The sequence below is a fragment of the Erpetoichthys calabaricus genome, chromosome 11 (genome assembly GCF_900747795.2).
Source record: "Erpetoichthys calabaricus chromosome 11, fErpCal1.3, whole genome shotgun sequence".
In the NCBI taxonomy this organism is placed as follows: Eukaryota; Metazoa; Chordata; class Cladistia; order Polypteriformes; family Polypteridae; genus Erpetoichthys; species Erpetoichthys calabaricus.
The window spans coordinates 48,104,745-48,117,854 of NC_041404.2; the positions used below are offsets into that span (position 1 = coordinate 48,104,745).

At 43.0% G+C, this 13,110-nt stretch overlaps 1 protein-coding gene across 1 annotated transcript in view; it reads right to left on the reverse strand.

Moving 5' to 3' along the window:
- The window catches only part of kiaa1191 (KIAA1191 ortholog), a 34,504-nt gene extending 26,869 nt beyond the window's left edge, over positions 1 to 7,635 (reverse strand). Inside the window, exons 1-2 of the mRNA XM_028813082.2 lie at positions 7,468 to 7,635; positions 3,904 to 4,033 (exon numbers count right to left, since the gene is read on the reverse strand). The gene's annotated coding sequence lies outside the window, so the exon portion shown is untranslated. The remainder of the gene's footprint in view (positions 1 to 3,903; positions 4,034 to 7,467) is intronic.
- Positions 7,636 to 13,110: the final 5,475 nt, after the last annotated feature.

Here is a 13,110-nt window from a genome sequence, read left to right on the forward strand (position 1 = left end):
TACTCTCCAAGAAGAATACTGCTGCCAACAACAGTTTGCAAAAGACAATGTGGATAAGCCAGGCTACAGGAAGAATGTTTTGTGGATGGAGGACTGCAAAATATAACTTTTTGGCTCGAACGAGAAGAGTTATGTTAAGCGAAAAGCAAACAATGAACTCTAGCATAAGAACCTTATGCCATCTGTGAAACATGGTTGTATCATGGCTTGGGCCTCTTTGACTGCCTCTGGACCAGGATGTCTTGCCATCATTGATGGAACTACGAATTCAGAATTGTATCCGCATATTCTGAAGGGAAATGTCAGGGTATCCAGTAAAATGAATACTATTAAATATATACACTACTGGTCAATAGTTTCAGAACATGTCTGTTTTTCTTAAAATCCATCCATCCGTTATCTAACCCGCTATATCCTAACTACAGCGTCACGGGGGTCTGCTGGAGCCAATCCCAGCCAACACAGGGCGCAAGGCAGGAAACAAACCCTGGGCAGGACGCCAGCCCACCGCAGGGCGCACACACACAGCAGGCACACACTAGGGACAATTTAGGATAACCAATGCACCTAACCTGCATGTCTTTGGACTGTGGGAGGAAACCCACACAGACACGGGGAGAACATGCAAACTCCACGCTGGGAGGACCCGAGAAGCGAACCCAGGTCTCCTAACTGCGAGGCAGGAGCGCTACCACTGCGCCACCATGCCGCCCTTTCTTAAAATGTAACCTTAAATCTTAATTTTACACAGTCCATTCCAACTCTGCTTTAAGACAGACAGAGGGTTCTTAAGTAATCGACAGAATCAACAGTGAAATTAGGCTAGAGGAAGTGGGTAATGCCTACCAAAAATCAGTTAAAGCTGAAGAAATTCAATGTTTTAGAATGGCCAATTCAGAAGTCCGGACTTCAATCCTACAAAATTCTTGTAGAACGACCTGAAGAAAGCAGTTCATGCAAGCAAGCCCACCAACATCCCCATTTTGAAGAAGTTCTGAAAGGAGGAATGAGCCATTTGGAAGGGTGGTCTCAGTGCAGTAGTACCAAGTGAACACTGGAGTGGTTTCGCTTGAGATATGAATGTGATCCGACATGGGACCGATCTAACTACATGAAATACTGAGCATATGGGTGAAATTCCGCATGTTGTGGCAGTCGCATTAAGTGCCTGCTTTCGGTAATTGGGAATTGCATTCACAGTATAATGAGTCAAGGGTTAACATGGAGCTCTAAAATGAACAAAATAAAAAGGCACAAATGTAACAGAATTCATATAAAACAACTCACACAATTACTAGTCATTCAGAGAAAGCCAATCACCTGTCACTGCTTCTCTCACATATAAGATCAGACAGCAGTTGCAGAGTCACATGTGAGCGGGTCAATCAAAGCACATATAGAAGTGGCGAGGAACAAACAGCAGTGCCCTGCGAGACCGACAAACAAAACCCACTAATTATACACTAGGAAAGTGATGCACGCAGGTGGATAGGGTGTCCTCTCAATGCACACACTAAATTGGACATATGTAGTCAATGTTACGTAGACATTCCAAAATGAAATTTTCTTAAAATGTGTAAAATTAAGATTACTCTTGGTTCCAACTCTGCTTTAAGACAGAGGGGTTTTAAATAATCAACAGAATTTGGGACACCTGCACAAATTGTTTGCTTCAACTTGCAAAGCTTAGTTTACTTAAATTGCTGCAGAACATCTGTAGGTTGTAACCTTATAGTTGTTGCCTGAAGATGACCCATTTTAATACTCTGAAATATCATTTTTTCAGTTTTTGCTAATCTAAACCTTAAATGTAAACCTCTGGCAGTTGACTGCATACCTTATCCCCATTTTAGGTCATTCATTGCATTTTAACCGATTCAATTTGAAGAAAAACTGGAAAAACTAAGGTGTTCTAAAACATTTGACTGGTGTACAAGACGTAAGACAGTAGACGTGTGCTTTGAGACAAAGTAAACTGAGATTCCATTCATATGGTGGCTACTGGAAAGTAAATATGGAACATTATACATTTAAAAGAACAGTTATCTGCTACGACTACCGTCACAAAACTGAAGCATATGCTCTCAGCAGAGCAGACTTTCTTTCATACACTCAGCTATTTGAAACCTATCTTCAGTCAAAATTAACAGGAAATGTCTGCAACTTCTCAAAATACTAATTTAAAACATAAGAACAATCAGAATTTGAAATATCTTGTTTGCTACTTCTGTGCCATGGAAGACTCTGTCTGATAAAGCAGGTGGTTCTCAAAATGACATACTGTAGTAATGTGCATTTTAAACAATGGACTTTTATTTCATTTCTTGCGCTAGAGAAAGCATCACAAATGAATATACTTTGCATAGACAGTTAAAAAATGTATTTCCATCACTTTGGGAATCTCAAAGATGATCATCTGTGGGAAAAGATGAAGGAGTGATGACAAGATTATTAAAGAAATGAACAGTGAAGTACCTTGAGCATGGAAAAGGTGCTATATAAATAAAATGTGCTATTTTTTTTTTTTTTTAATTTTATTGATTTTATTGTAATCATTCCATACAAATAGATCAATTTTTACAAAAAAAAAAAAATTGGATTGAAAACAAATCAACCCCCACCCCTGAGAAAGAGAACATGGCCAACGGACTAAAACTTAAAAATAGTAAAAATAAATAAATTGAAGAGTTTAATAGGTGGATACAGATAAATGGAGAAGAAAAAGAAATGGGGAGAGAATCTGCTTCCTTAATGGTTTAAGAGCTAAATCTAAAATATTGTTGATTAGATACTGCCAGGTTTTTAAAAAGTTCTGTACAGATCCTCTAACTGACAATTTGATTTTTTCCAATTTCAAATAATATAAAACATCAATTACCCACTGGCTTAAAAGAGGAGAGTTAGGATTCTTCCAGTTTAGCAAAATAAGTCTGAGTGCCAATAGTGTAGTGAAAGCAATCACAGTTTGTTTGTCCTTCTCTACTTTAAGCCCATCTGGAAGAACACCAAACACAGCAGTTAGTGGATTAGGAGGGATTGGGACACCAAGGCTGTCTGAAAGGCACTTAAAAATTTTGGTCCAAAATGATGTTAATTTGGTGCAGGCCCAAACCATGTGACCCAGTGAGGCTGGTGCTCGACTGCAGCGTTCACAGGTTGAATCTTCCCCTGGAAAAAATGTGTTATTATTATATACTAGCTGTGTAAGTCTGTGTTGTAAAAGGCCTGGGGTCCTAGAAACTATTGAAATCGTCAGAAAAAAAAAATTGAAATGTAGAGATGTCAGGTAATGGAAAGGAACTACAACAACAACATTTATTTATATAGCACATATTCATACAAAAAAGTAGCTCAAAGTGCTTTACATAACTACTACTCTGGGCATCTCTCTCCTAGGAGGATTCGTTTTGCTGACGTGCTCACCTCGCTTGTGCATTAGGGGCAGGAGGACAAGTAAAAGGGAGACTGGTGTGCCGATGTTAGCGGCTAAGCGACTTTGCCTTTCTTCGGAGGTTTTGTTTTGCTGACGTGCTCACCTTGCTTGTGTTATTAGCGGGTAAACAAGTTTTCTGTTCCCTCAGAGGTGGAGCCCTCACCCCATCTGCACCTCTCACTTCTAGGCCAGACAGACAAACACACACACACTTCCACATGTAGACGTTTATATACAGTATTAGATGTTCTTCTTATGCATGCAAAGCTTTTGAAGTTGGCAGATATTAAGAAAAGCAGGGAATTTGGGGGCAAATACATCTAGAGACCCTATAAAAACTCCTATAACCTATAAATAAAAAAAAATCAAATATGAATATGATAATATGAACACATTATCTCAAATCTCCACACCCATATCATGAAGACATTTTACTATACATGTAGTTTTTTTTTAAGTTCAATGCTCACCAAGTTGAAGATGTTGTTTTTAATCCCGGTGTTTAATTTTAGAGACAGCAACAAAAAGAGCATGTCGAGTGAAATCCATCCTGGAGGCTTTCAGCAGGCAGTCTCAGAGGTTGTTAATGCTGCTGCTACCCTGCAGAGCAAAGTACAAATTATTGCCAGAACAATTTGTTTTAATAACACAAACTGTACCATACGCTCCGGTTTCCTCCCATGCAAGTCAGGTGAAATGGCGAGGCTAAACTGGCCCAAGTGTGTATGTGTGTGTTTGGTGCATGACCCTGTGATGGACTGGCATGCCCTGTCCAGGGTTTGTTCCTGCCTTGCTCCCTGTGCTACCTGGCTCCAGCACCCCCTGCAACCCTGGTTTGGATTAAGTGAGTTAGAAAACAACATGACAAAACTGGATCACACAGCACAGGAGTGGCAACAACGACTGTAAGAGCCATCTCCTAGTTACATAAGAATCTAAAATGTTTTAATAAATGATGGTGCATAATCTATAGGAGGTTCCTATAACTCCCATCAGTTGAATAGAATCGGTATATTCGAGCTATTTCTAACTGCTCTGACTAAACATTATTCTCAGTTTGTGATCAGCCTTGCCATGTGAAGGGTGTAGAGGGCACATGGTTTTAAACCGTGCTTTTCGAGCATCGCATACCTTGTGTGTTTTGTGTAAGTTATAATTACAGATTCTAATAGTTTTGTTAGATACTAATATAGCTGTATAAACTTTTCTGATTATAGTGTATTTTTTGAAAATAAACAGGAAATGTATTCGTGATTAATTGTGAACACAGGGGCACCTCTTTACCACTGAAGTCCTCTGCCACTCAGTTGTATTCGACAGCAGGTGTTTACCTCTCTGGCTTGAGTTGATGACAGTGCAGCCTCACTGTCTGTGGCAGAATTAGCAGCCATCATAAAAAACCTCACACTGTTCCATTCCACCTGAACTAGTGCGGTGCGGAGGTGTCACCCGTCGCATGGCTGCACTTGGGTCCTGATCTGGGATACTGAGGTGGTTTGTCATGTGGCGGGCGCTGTATCAGCACGTGCTCCTAACCCTCTCCTCTAAACTCCTCTTTGTGCTTCTGTAAAAGAGCTTGGACAGCACATCTGAAAGCACCCATCTTCTTGGGACAGAACTGTAGATAAAGGCGATATAACACACACTATTTACATTTTGTAGCTCATTGCATAATATTAAATAATCACAAATGCAAATTTCAAATATGGAAAAGTAAATTCACCCCACCATTTATCACTACCTCAGATACCTCAGATTAGAATGTGGTGCACCAGAATAGGTGCATCCTCAGGGAGGATCTTGTCTGAATTGGTCTTATTTAAGCTCCAGGCATTAATTTGGTTTGCTCTTAGCTGCCGACTCGTGTGTTATCACAGTGCCTTGATCAAAAGATCTCTCCGAGGCCTTCAGAAAGATGGTTTTAAATGTCTGCGAGCCTGGGAAGGAATTTAAAAACATTTCCATCCAACTGTAAATCTATCATTCCACTAGAACATCAATTACAAGTGGAGAAGATTTCAAAGCAACTGCCCACTTGTTCAGGCCAGACTGAGCCAGCAAGTTCAGCCCAACAGCAGAATACAAGATGCTGAAAGAAATCTCTAAAAAAAAACTCAGAATTTTAATCATGGGACCTCTAGGGAGCTCCTGGCACTGCTGATGTCAAACTGCAGAAGTCGACCATCAGAAAGAGGCCCCACAAGTTGGATCTACATGGGAGGTGTGCCAGGAGGAAAACTTTGCAGTCCAGAAAGAACAACAAGACAAGGCTAAAGTTTGCCCATGAACACCTAGGTAAAGGCCAGGACTTCTAATTGAATGTTAGAAAGTGATTTAGCCACTGAACCTGAAGACATCTTTGGGAAAAACCAAAGACATTCTGTGACCGGAAAAACCTGATATCAGCTGTAAAATGTAGTGGCGGAAATGTTTTGGTTTAGGGCAGTTTTGCTGCATCAGGACCTGAGCACCTCACCATCACAGAATCCGCTATGATTTTTTCATTTTACCAGAAGGTGCTTGAGAATATGGTGAGACCACCTATCAGAAGGTGGAAGTTCAGCCAAACGTGGACCTTGCAACATGACAGAAACCCTAAAAATACCAGTAAATATACCAAGGCACGGCAGAAATGAAAGAGATGGATGGTTCTGGAATGGCCAAGTCAAAGCCTGGATCTGAAACTCATCGAGATGCTGCCAGGGGATTTGTGCAGTCAAGACACCACTGAAATATCACACAGCTGGGAGAATTCTGCGTGGATGAGTGGGGAAAAAACAATTTCTTCCAGTCGATGCCAGAGACTACTAGATGGTTTTAGGAGAAGCCTGCTTGAGGGGGCAACACCAGCTATTAGGGCCAAAAGGTGGGCTTACATTTTTCACATATGGAAATGGCACATTGTTGATTGTTTATTGAATAAATTATTGCAAAGTCAAATGTTCATTGATTTTTTCCTTTTTTAATTACATCATCTTTATCTAAACATACTGTTTAAATGAAGATCAAATCTTAACATGTCCACATTGTTTAAAAAAACAACAAACATTCCATTTTGAAAAATGTGTTTCATTTTGGTATTTCTTTTAAAAACGTTGAACTGCGAATTGCTTATGTTTTAAAACATTTTGTATTTACATATTGGTTTTGCAAATTAAATGTTCTGTTTGAGTGTTTAAAAGGGTCAATAATCAAATGTAGGCAAAAAAATATATGCATGGATAACACTGCCATGCGATTCTAGTAGTATTGGAGTTCAAAACCAACTTCTATCTGTTTCAGTCCGGAACTAGCAGAAAATATGTAATGGTAAATGTAAAAATGTATCTAGAGTATTAAACTTTCTAAGCAGAGAAAAAAAAAATTTTTACAAATTAACTTTCTGCTTTCCCGTCAATGCACCAATCCCGAAGCAACCTCCGATGGGCTGACGGCCCTCCACCCCCCTGCAGATGAGCCGACAGCACTGGGCTGATGTGGCGCTCGGCAGCGGTGGGTGGGTCGGTCGTTCAGAAGGTGAGTGGTCTCTGTCCTTACATAGCACGCCCTTTAGAATTGGATCTGTGCCTTTAAAGTGAGTGCATTAAACCTGTCATTTCCGTGTAACTAAATACAGAGATGATTCGTCAAAAAGCCATGGAGGAGAACATGTTAGTCAGAATTTCCCAAACGTTGCCTCCTCTTTGGTGTACGTCTGTTTATTCCTTTCTTCTGCCTTTTCCCAATTTTAGGGATATCCACTACCGTCAAGGTAGATGGTGGAAATAAATAGCGGAACTGGAGCCTAGGCACCTGTCACAAATCACAACACGTTATAAAAAGTACAGCCCGTGTACTATTTAATTTTCTTTTTCTTCTTAACATAGTAGCTAAATAAGAGTTCAAAAAACGATCGGCAGAAGATACAGTCGATAATGTGAGACGACATATTTATCTGACAAGCCGCTAAATCTAAAAAGACCATCGACTTTGATTTAATTCATTAACAGATAAGGACTGTGTATTGAATATGTTTACTTTTAAAAGATACATACCTCGTAGAGACGAACAGGTCGGACGCATTAACAATTTAACACCGCTGTCCTCCTACTTGGCCCGATAAGCGGGCAACCTTGACAGACTGAAAAGTAATTAAATCTAACAGCAGCCATAACTCCACGAGCAGCAGCTAACAAACAGAAGCCCGAACCAATGCCACATCTCGCGAGAGCGCTGACGCCGTCGCGAGCCTGCAAAGAAAAATAAGCAGAGGAGGTGTGGCTAAGGGGGGGCGGGCGGTGACCATTTTGAGGTCTGAAGACGACAAAGAGAAAATAAGCCACGGGGGCGTGTCTAAGAAGGGGGCGGTGACCATCTCTCAGCGACGACAGGTAGAAAGTAAGTAGTGGAGGCGTGTCTAAGAAAGGGGCGGAGAGCATATCGCTGCCAGAAAACCAGCGCATTGTAAAGACAAGTTTATCCATCAGGGTCGTGTGGTGAGAAAGTGCAGCAGCATGAGTTCCACACTGTTTATTAGTTTGTGTATCAGAGATCTAGCCCCAGCGCTGAAGCAGAACTCGTTTACACCGTTTACGCAAATCAAAAGTGAATTTTTTTTTATTATTTGGCTGACTTTTTTTCCAAGGCGACTTAAACAGCAGTTGAGATGCAACTGATTACATTTCTTTTGTTTTTCCATTTGGTGCTCAGGCCGGTGATGTGGCTTGCTCACGGTCACACAGTGCCAGTACTGTACCGGGAACCCGCAACCACCTGCTGTAAGCCTATGAGCTTCTCTGGCGGCAGAGCCTGGACATCCTGGAACAACGGACTTCTAGCTGTTAACGTGGATGAAAAACGCTAAACCAGGTCTCACAAATATCAGTTAACCCAGCGGAACAATCAACCCCAATTCCAGAAAGGGTGTAACAGCAAACACAGCGCTAAAGTGATTTGTAAAATGTCGTCACTTGTGCTATACTGAAAACAACACAACACAGTATTTGATGTTTTATGAGGTGAACGTAATTGTTTTGAAAATATGCACTCATGTCAAATTGGAAGCTCCAAAAAAGACGGGGCAGTCGAGTGTCCCCCACTGCATCACATCACCATTTCTTGAAATAACGCTTTGTAAAGGTTTGGGCAATGAAGACACACGTTGGTTAGACTTAGCAAACATTACCCCCCATTCATCAATCAAGAAGGTCTTCAACTGTGCAAATGTACTTTCATTGCCGTATTCTACATGTCATAATGTGTCACACAGGCCAGGACTGCAGGCAGGCCAGTCTCGAACCCGCACTCTGCTCCCGCTGTCATGCACCTGAACCTGGTGTGGCGTTGTCCTACTAGAAAATGAAGGGACGTTCCTGCGAAAGATAGCGTCTGGAGGGCAGCATATGTTGCTCCAAAATGTGCGGGTATCTGTCTGCATTAATGGTGCCCTCATGGGTGGTGCCAGTTACCCATGATGTGGGCACAGACACACTGCCATACCATGATAGATGCTGAGAAAGCGACAAGATACAGAGCTGAGAGGAGGAAACAAATCGGGTCAGAAATTACATGGACAGTCCATCTGTGCGTTTGTGGGATTTTTTAGATATACTTGTACAGTACAACTGAATGTTATGTTATGGTAAAGCATTGTAACGACTCGGGGGTGCAGGAGACGGAGGAATGGACTTGGCCTCTTCACTCTGACCAATGGTGAGTTGCCCTAAAAAGGACCCTTGGCATCTTCAGCAATGTTTCCAACCCGCCGCTAAGGTCTTCATGCTCTCCCAGCTGCTTGTCCCTTTGTCCCTTTCTGCATGCCACACACCTGGGGTCAGAGGTAACCCAAATGCCGTACTATTTCCCCCGGCTCTCTGTGAGCCCACCAAAGTCCAGGGTCCTATCTGTGGCTTGGTAGCAGCGACAGCTCCAAACCAATGGGCTTCAGCAGCCGGGAGACGCGTGTTATCAAAGTGTTCTTCTAAGTGCTGCCCACACCCTTACCTGCGGCTTAATAAGCAGCTTCTCCATCTGAGGAGTGTGTCCCCCTGAGGTCCGGGCCCAGAGCCTGCTGCACTGTATACAGTGGATGTAGAAAGTACTGAGACCCCTCCACTTTCTGCACACTTTGTTGAGTTGTCCAAATTGTGCTCAGGTGCCCCCTGTTTGCTTTAATTCTACAAGAACTTGACTGGAGCCCACCTGTGACAAACTGAATTGAACGGACAAAGGCACACACTTGTGTAAGGAAGATCACAGAATACACACTGCATGTTGGGACAAACAGCGGGCCGTGAAGTCCAAGGAACTCCCTGTAGACCTCCACAATCAAACTATGGGGAGGCGAAGACCAGGGCTAGGAGTTCAAGCCGTTTCTAAAGCCTGCAATGTTCCCAGGAGCACAGGGGTCTCAATAATTGTGAAACGGAAGACGTTTGGAACCACCAGGGCTAATCCTAGGGGAAACTGGATTTGGATTTTCTAACAAATAGTCCCCAGTCACTCATCTTCTACCATCATTCTTAACACCGGCACCCCTGAGGGGGGCATTTTAAGCCCCCTGCTGACCTCTGACAACATATTTCACAATTTGCACAATCACATAGTGGAATTTGCAGATGACACAGCAGTGGGAGGACATGTCACACATAATGAGGAGTCAGCATCCAGGATGGAAGTGGCTAAACTGGAGGCTTGGTGTAAGGATGGGAAAGGTGCTATATAAATAAAATGAATTATTATTATTATGATCGAATAACAACCTGAGCAGCAATGTCAAAAAAAACTAAGGCCGCAGACAGGAGAGCTCTGCAGCGGGTGATTAAGTCTGCATGGTGGACCATCAGTGGCAGCCTGCCCACCACTGAGGACTTTGATACCAGCAGGTGCAAAAGTAAAGGCTCCTCCATTATGGAATATGTCACTCGTCCTGCACGTGAACTGTTTGCCCCCCTCCCGTCGGGCAGGTGACAGGTGACCACTGCCAGTCTGAGGAACAGCTTCTTACTAATGGACACAACGTCACTAAATCTGACTGCATGACTGCACACTCTGTGTGACTTGGACTACACCTGGCTCTTTGTTTCAGTGGTCTGAGGTCCTAAACTCTTTGCTGCTAATTACAGGGCGTACTGCAATAATATTACTTTTAGTTGTACTTACTGTATGTTACATTCAGGTCAGGATGGGGAGCATCACTGGTACAGAGCGTCACCGCACCCACCAAATGACAAAACAGTTGAGGAGCCCACAACCCCCAGGCAGATACGGGGTCCAGTCCCACCCCCCCTGGAAATGACCCTCTATCTGCTGCAGTCAGATGTTACGTGGATGTCCCACCGGCCTGGTCCAGCCACTCGGGTCCTCAACAATGACGGTCCTGTCAGGCAGATCACCCTCGGGGAATCACACCACATGGCCGCAGTGCCATAACTGATGCTCCCTCACAACGCAGGTCATGTGCCTCAATCGGGACTCCGTGAGCAACACAAAGTCAAACCAGCAGTACCCAAGGATTTTCTGAAGAGACACAGAGAGAAGAAGTCCAGTCTTCATCTCAGGTCACTGGATAGTGGCCATGTCTCGCAACCATATACAGTTAGGTCCATAAATATTTGGACAGAGACAACTTTTTTCTAATTTTGGTTCACCACAATGAATTTGAAATGAAACAACTCCGATGCAGTTGGAAGTGCAGACTTTCAGCTTTAATTCAGTGGGGTGAACAAAACGATTGCATAAAAATGTGAGGCAACTAAAGCATTTTTGAACACAATCCCTTCATTTCAGGGGCTCAAAAGTAATTGGACAATTGACTCAAAGGCTGTTTCATGGGCAGGTGTGGGCAACTCCGTCGTTATGTCATTATCAATTAAGCAGATAAAAGGCCTGCAGTTGACTTGAGATGTGGTGCTTGCATGTGGAAGATTTTGCTGTGAACAGACAACATGCGGTCAAAGGAGCTCTCCATGCAGGAGAAAGAAGCCATCCTTAAGCTGCAAAAACAGAAAAAACCCATCTGAGAAATTGCTACAATATTACGAGTGGCAAAATCTACAGTTTGGTACATCCTGAGAAAGAAAGCAAGCACTGGTGAACTCAGCAACGCAAAAAGACCTGGACGTCCACGGAAGACAACAGTGGTGGATGTTCGCAGAATCATTTCCATGGTGAAGAGAAACCCCTTCACAACAGCCAACCAAGTGAACAACACTCTCCAAGGGGTAGGCGTATCGATATCCAAGTCTACCATAAAGAGAAGACTGCATGAACGTAAATACAGAGGGTGCACTGCAAGGTGCAAGCCACTCATAAGCCTCAAGAATAGAAAGGCTAGATTGGACTTTGCTAAAGAACATCTAAAAAAGCCAGCACAGTTCTGGAAAAACATTCTTTGGACAGATGAAACCAAGATCAACCTCTACCAGAATGATGGCAAGAAAAAAGTATGGAGAAGGTGTGGAACAGCTCGTTATCCAAAGCATACCACATCATCTGTAAAACACGGTGGAGGCAGTGTGATGGCTTGGGCGTGCATGGCTGCCAGTGGCACTGGGACACTAGTGTTTATTGATGATGTGACACAGGACAGAAGCAGCCGAATGAATTCTGAGGTGTTCAGAGACATACTGTCTGCTCAAATCCAGCTAAATACAGCAGTCAAATTGATTCATGATACAGATGGACAATGACCCAAAACATACAGCCAAAGCAACGCAGGAGTTTATTAAAGCAAAGAAGTGGAAAATTCTTGAATGGCCAAGTCAGTCACCTGATCTTAACACAACTGAGCAGGCATTTCACTTGTTGAAGACTAAACTTCAGACAGAAAGGCCCACAAACAAACAGCAACTGAAAGCCGCTGCAGTGAAGGCCTGGCAGAGCATTAAAAAGGAGGAAACCCAACATCTGGTGATGTCCAGGAGTTCAAGACTTCAGGCTGTCATTGCCAGCAAAGGGTTTTCAACCAAGTATTAGAAATGAACATTTTATTTCCAGTTATTTAATTTGTCCAATTACTTTTGAGCCCCTGAAATGAAGGGATTGTGTTCAAAAAATGCTTTAGTTGCCTCACATTTTTATGCAATCATTTTGTTCACCCCACTGAATTAAAGATGAAAGTCTGCACTTCAACTGCATCAGAGTTGTTTTATTTAAAATTCATTGTGGTAATGTACAGAACCAAAATTAGAAAAAAGTTGTCTCTGTCCAAATATTTATGGACCTAACTGTAGCAACCAGGACTCTATAAAGACTTGGACCTTCGTCCTTTTGCTGAGATATCAGGAGCGCCACACACCCCTTTCCAGCAACCTCATGACCCCCCATGCTCTCCCAATCCGTCTACTGACTTCATAGGAAGAGTCACCAGAGGCATGAATGTCACTGCCAAGGTAAGTAAACCTTCTGATGAGGTCGACACTCTCTCTGCAGACAGACACACTGCTGATGGCCGTGCACAAGAGATCATTAAAGGCCTGGCTCTCGGTTTTTATCAGAACACTCGCAGGCCCAGACACTCGGACTCCTCACTCAGTCTGGAGAGAGCCCTGATCAGAGCCTCCATTGACTCAGTGAAGATCACAGCATCGTCAGCAAAGTCAAGATCAGTGAGTCTTCTTCACTAACAGATGCCCCACAGCCGCTGGACCCCCCGCCCCTGCCCAACACCCAGTCCATACAAGCATTGAACAGAGTAG